This window comes from Daucus carota, chromosome 9 (genome assembly GCF_001625215.2).
Source record: "Daucus carota subsp. sativus chromosome 9, DH1 v3.0, whole genome shotgun sequence".
In the NCBI taxonomy this organism is placed as follows: Eukaryota; Viridiplantae; Streptophyta; class Magnoliopsida; order Apiales; family Apiaceae; genus Daucus; species Daucus carota.
In genome coordinates, this window is record NC_030389.2 from 39322548 (window position 1) to 39329650 (window position 7103).

Consider the following 7103-nt stretch of genomic DNA (forward strand, 5'->3'; position numbering starts at 1 on the left):
CTGTTTAGGACATCCATATTTAACCAAAAAAAACTCAAAATAGTAAGTAAAGTAATGCCCCTGGTTCTAAGCATCAGTAGCACAAATTGTTAAAAATAAATAAGAAAGCTTACTGTAATATATTTGAAGCTTGGGGATTTATTTCCCCTTCCGGCCTGAACATTGAAAGTAATCACAGCCCTGTCATCTTGGCAGCGTTAATAATGCACATGCATTTATATCTCCATAAGAAAGATAATCAATAAAATAAATAAATGAAAATACCTTGATATTGCTTTTTCCAAGTTAGGGAAACTAGTTGAACGAGGCAGAGGATTAAGTATGAAAACCTCGCCACCCCAAAACAGAACCAATACCCAATGGAAACTATTTTTAACAAATATTTATGAAAAACACAATTACTATCAAAATCATATAAATTTTATTTTTAGTCATGTAAAAAACTAAATAAAAGAGATTTATAATAAATAAGAAAACATTTAAGCTACTTACTTGCTATTATGCGGCATCAAAAAGAGACGATCAGGATTACCCTCTTTAAATCGATTAACCAAGTTATCTTCAAAAGAATTGTTCATCAAGTTCAGCGAGGCTCCAGGATCACAAAAAGCAAATTGATAGCTTAGTGCCATTTTCACGAACCACGCAATGCAAGTATCTACATTGTAAATGAATTGAAATTATATAAAATTACACGAATATGAATTATAACTAAACAACAGTCATTATCTAGAAGACAGTAATTAAAAAAAGTTTACTCACGCCATGTATGCTGCAATTGCTGCTTGGCCAATCATATTAAACTCAAGCAAGGCGACTATGTTTTCATACAAAATGAAGATTCTTTTCTCGATACCAAACACCTCAGCATCACACGGGATTTGAATTGAGTCTCCGGAGGATTGCATAAATGTTGTTGCATGTTTATACAACAACCGAAAGCGTTTTGGAACATTTTTATTGATCTCCATGTTATGAAACAGGGACTGGACTTTATCTAAATCAGTTTTAGGTTCTTTTACTTTACCATCCTTTCCTAACTTCCAGCGAGATAGACTACACTTAGGACACTTAGAAGCATCAACATATACCCCCGATATAGTATGCAATCGTTTGGACATGAGTGGTACTTTATGTATTCTGGGCCTAAGTTGGATAATGTTTTCTTGGCTTCATATGCATTAGGTGGCATCACATTTTCCTTAGGAAGGAGAGAGCCAGCAGTAGATAATAAATCTGTAAAGGCGCTATCACTAATTCCAAACCTTGCTTTCCAATTATGCAGTTTTAACATCGACTCCAATTTGGTACATTCACTACCCTCATACAAAGGCTATTGAGCATCAGCCACAAATCTCCTAAACTGATACAACTCATTATTGTACTCACTCGAATTACACGCAGCATCACAAACATTGACTGTTTGTGATGCATGACCAGGGGAATGCATCGATGCAGGGTCAAGCGTAGGTGCAGGGCCAGGGACATTGTTATGAACTGTTGATCCAGTGATTCCACACCCTTGTGTGTGTCAAATCCAATCAAGGTATCCCAAACTAAAACTGTATTCATATAAATGTCCCCTAATAATCTTAACCACAAATTTTTTGAAGTTAACACATCTTTTACAGGGGCATGGGATTTTTTTAGTATCACTAGCATTTTCCTCGGCAAATATTAAAAACTCTTCAACCCCGATTTCATAGTCAAGTGTATCCCTATCTTTGAAAATCCAAGACTTGTCCATGTTATTCTCAAACTACCTGATTGTCAAATATGATATCAAATTACATGGTAACAAAGATCCAAACACAATATACAATTACATTTACAAACTAAACAAACACAAATATATTTGCACTGCTGTGCATAAAACATAAAAAACAAATCCCAAGCTCTAAACATATATGAAACAGTACATAAAAAACAAACCCCAAGCTCCAAACATATATACAACTACACATTTAATTTTCACATGCATACATATAACTACAAAAAGTTATACTTGAAACCGAAACATATATATAAGTATAAAGAAGAATATAGAAGAATATATATACCTAAAACCCAGCAGCTTCGAAAACCCAGCAACTCCAAAATCCAGCAGCTCCAAAATCCAGCAGCTTCGAAAACCCAGCAGCTACGAATCTCCATGCTCCACTCCACCCACCCTAAGCTTCAAAGAACCCTAATCTCCAAGCTCCACTCGACCCTAAGCTTGAAGATCGAACCTTAAGCTTGAACACAGCAGCTTCAAATCGCGCACAAATCGCACCTAGGGTTTGACCTAAATCAGTTAATAGAACATTTGAAAGAAAGAAAATAAGTAATTAAACCAAGAACGAGGATGGAACAAGGATTGAAGGATTGAAGAAAATCGCACATAGGGTTTAGCTGTCGAGAGAAAGGGGGAAGAGCTGTCTGAAAGAAATTATGTATGTCCCGATTGTTTTCTCTTTTGAATGCTTTTGTTATAATTTTGCTTTAATTTTGATTTATTTTTAATGGTTTTTTATTGTTTTATACTGAGGCGGGAGTGAATGTATATGTTAAAGGGGGGGGGGGGGGGAACAGTAGGGGGAACTTAAAAAATTGACTAAGGGCGGGGAGCGGCTGGGGCGCGGGCTTTAATATTTTTAAAATTGAGATTAGACATCGCTTCATAAACAATGTGATGTGAAAAAATTTTAAATTGAGAACTTATACATCACTTATGTTAAGGACTGATGTAAAGATACGAGAAAGACATCACATATTAAACGAGCGATGTGCGATGTCTATTGACGAATTTCTAATAGTGCTTATTTATTTGATTGAGTAATTATAGCACACTCAATCATAGCTGGGTTGAAACCACAAAAGTGTTAGGCCACAAATTTGGATACACAACGAGCCACAAAATTAAATCCCCTCATGTATGGGAGCTTGGACTCTTTGACTATAAGCAGCGCAAGCTGTAATTCAGGTAGAACTTAAATGGAAGGGAGTTTAGTCGTTGGAGCATCATCCTTACTATTTACTGAGATGGTAAGAAATCATTAGAGGTACCTCAGAAAATATGTTTCATAATTTTGTATATAAGATGTTGAACATTAGAAATATTCGCAAACAAATTAGTATGAAATTTTAATAATAAAAAAATTTAAGTATTAATTTGTTGACTAAATTGGGATAAGAAATGTTACGTGGCAGACGGCACCCGGGCCTTTGTGGCATGCAAGTATTTGGGCTGATCACCATTAGTGTATGGTATCTGGATCAGTCACCTTGAGCAATTTTATCATTGAATATATACATAGGGGTGTTTGGTTCATGGTTAATGATCGGAACGTCAATCTCATGCACAAGTGTTCGGATTAGTTATTTGGTGTTATGAAATGAGAACCCAATCCTTTTAGGTGGTTAAATCATACCCTTCCCGCCCTTTGAATTTCCATACCATTACAATTCCCAAACGTGATTGTCATTTCCCAACCTTAATACAAACGCAGCCTATAATTTGTATATTGAAACTCCCACAACAATTTTCAAAATAAAATTTACCCCTTGCATACTTCTTTATATCTGAACTTGCACGATTTCATAATTCACAAAGTCATGCGTACTTTGTTGTCCAGTGACCAAATACATAGCCCCCATAAGTCCCAACAACAAAAAGTAATTGTTTATTTAATATAACCAAACTTTCCACAGATCTAAAATACTCATCTATTGCAATTTTCAGTTAATTTAATATATCAAATAAATTCTTTATGGGTACATATATGTTTGCTGGTGTGAATGGTGCTAATAGAGTGTTTCACATGGTGGAATATTAAACATGTGCAGCCCCTCCATTTTTCTTCATATATAAGTGAGTTCAGTGGTGTAAGTACGTGTACCAGCGGCGTCCTAAAATTATATTTTATATTTTTTTACCATTCTTGAAGTTATAAAAATGCTCAAAAAAATTGAACATATATAATGACCCGTTTGGAACTTGGATTTCATTTGAAATTCTGAATTTGATCAAATAACATTTTTAATAATTTAGATTTCATTTGAAATCCAAACATTAAAATATTAATATAAATATGAAAATTTGAAATGACGAATCAAATCCTTTAATTTAAAATCCATCATTTTAAATTAAATGCATGTTTCCAAACCCTGTGTAAGTGTTTTTCAAAAGGGTTTTTCTATGGTGTCGCCCAAGAAAACACTCCTACATCGGCGCCCATATACTTAGAGTTTATTTTTGTTGTTTAAACATTTGATCAACTTTGAAAACCCTATTCAAAATTGATGTGTTACGTGGGTTTCTTTCTCTGAAGATGATACCATTTTATTATATGGAAATTTTGACTGCAATTTTAATATGTTTCTCTTAGTTTTACAATTATTTAAACAGAACTATGCAGCTGCCAGAAGCGAATTGGTTTACTCCTAGTGCGATTTAACCATGAAATTATTATAGTCATACAATTGACTCATGTGTTTTCTTGTTCTAATATTTTAATTAAGCTAAGTTGATAACATGAGAACACTCGCTGTCTAGGCATCCTATAAATACTGATCCATAGCTCCAAGTTATTCAAAAATCTTCTTAACCTCATTTGCATCCATTCTTGTTTTACAGTAAAATATCTATGGCCTCAATCAGCCCAGCAGTGGTACTAGAGCTTGAGAAGAATAGTCAGGCCAGTACTACAACTAGCAAGTTTGTGTTGCATGATGTGATATTGAGGGTCTTCTTGTTTGCAACTTCCCTAACGTCACTTGTAGCTCTAGTGACCAGTAAGCAAACTGAAACGATTCCCGTGCCTTTCCCACCTTACGGAGCATCTGTTGCAGCTGAATTCACTGATATACCAGCCTTCATGTAAGTGCAATTTTTGTTTTGAACAGCAAAGTTAATGCAAATGTTTCTTGCTTATGACCCTCAACCAACACGGATTTGTTTTCAGATATTCGTCAGCTGTTCTCTCAGTGACTTGCTTCTACAGCATAATTACCACCATCTTATCTTTCTTTGCACTCGTGAAACGTTCTCCAACATCAACAAAGTTGATGTCATGTGTTTTCTCAGTAGATGTGGTAAGCGGTGGGAATTAAATCTCCATATCCCTACACAGTTATAAGACATCATGTATATATAATAATTTATTAACCATTGCATTTTTGTGCTCAGCTACTCCTAGGTATTTTAGCTTCAGCAACTGGAGCAGCAGGTGAAGTAGCATACTTAGGACTCAAAGGAAACTCAAATGTAGGCTGGAACAAGATCTGCAATGTCTATGATTCCTACTGTCGACACATTGGATTCTCGGTTTTAACCTCAATCTTTTCCTCCATGGTGCTATCGTTCCTGATCATCCTCTACATCATTACTGTATCAAGAAGATAAACAAAATCACCACGCCATTGTTTTATCAAAATATTAAGATTGGTTTTTAGCTAGGGTAGGCTCCCTTTATGTTTTATGCAATGTATTACTTTTCAGGTTCTTGTGCAGTGTGTGACTCATCTATGTAAGGACCTCAGTTTGCATTAATGTTTATATAATTAAGCTGTCCATGAGTTAATTATGGAATGAGTTATATTATCTCCATGTCAACTCTAAAATGGATAGGGAGTTTTGGTTTAAAGATGTTTGCAAAATATTATTGTTTTGATATCTATCAATCCAGTCAAAAAATAATGAAGGTTGACTAGACATACAATATTATCTTGTAACTTAATACAACATATTCACTTTAAGCTTATCGATATCGGCAAAATATTGTCCCTTTTGATATACACTTAATATCTTTAAACTGAAAATTCCTACACTGATTATACTATATGATACAATCCATTTTTCCAATTTCTAATAATTCCACCGCTAATATTAATTATACCATATTTTGTTATAGCATTTATAGTTACTGTTCATACAAAATCGGGATTAATTAAATTGAAGCAGAACCAAAGTTTAGTAAAAACATGTATTAATCATGTAAGGAAAAATCCTTAAATGCCTTGACTTCATAAAGCATTGATTTTACAAGAAAATAAAAGAATACTCTCAACTATGTTAATTCAATAAGAAATATTTAACTCTTGCATCATCATGTTGTTTATTTAGGTACATAAAATTTTACAATAAATTAAAAGTAAATATACCATAAAAAATGGTGTGATCATACAACTTCAAGCATGATTACATACGAAATTTGGGCTTCAATCTTTCGCTACTTAATGTTTTCCTAGTTTGATATGGATCATATAGTTCTCATCGGCATCCTCATGTGTTTGTTATAGCTAGTCATGATGTCCTATTTTCGCTTGATTCTCATAAACCACCGAGTCTCATCTCCATTGACGCGAAGAACTTTTCTTTAGTCCACTCCACTTATAAGTAATTAACTCTCATATATATATATATATAAATCACGCTTATCTGATGATATTTTAATACACAAACGCCTTATTTTAATCTTGTAAATGAATGTTTTGGCAAAATGAGTATATATTGATAACAATCCTTGTATAAATCAATCACAGGACTAACCATTGTCAACAAAAAAAATGAACAACCTTTGACAAATTCAAGTTTATTTCACGTACCAATAAAAATTTCAAATATATTTGTTCAAGTCAAGACACCCTGTTACTCCAATATATACACAACATATGTTATTAAAATATTCATGAAGTCAATTGTCTCAACCCAATTCTTGTGAAATAAAAATGGTCCATCAAATGCTAACTAATTAACCTACATCCCCGCCACATAAAAAATATGTTAAATTATAATCTTTTTGCAATTCAAACTAGCAAGGTCAATCACATAATTTTCATATATGCTAGTATCCAACAATTAATTAGTCTAAATAATATTATGTGGTGCTACTAGAAATAAATGGATTTTCATCAACCATCTCAGAAAAAATAAAATTCACCATATGTCCAAGTATGTAGTATAAATGGAAGATGAAAAATATTGCAATTAATAGCTAAAATTAGACCAACATTTTTGAGAAAAAATAATAAATATGATAAATAATTGTCGTAACTAGAAAATGAGAGGTTACATAGTAACCGGCTCATTGATCTAGCATCCATGTTAGATTCCCCATATT

General features: G+C 33.5%; 1 long non-coding RNA gene across 1 annotated transcript; it reads left to right on the forward strand.

The window, feature by feature from the left end:
- Positions 1–4583: 4583 nt before the first annotated feature.
- On the forward strand, positions 4584–5564 carry LOC108202281 (uncharacterized). Its single transcript, XR_010287773.1, has 3 exons — positions 4584–4861; positions 4947–5076; positions 5171–5564. It is a non-coding gene; the product is annotated as an uncharacterized LOC108202281 (long non-coding RNA).
- The last annotated feature ends 1539 nt before the right edge of the window (positions 5565–7103 follow it).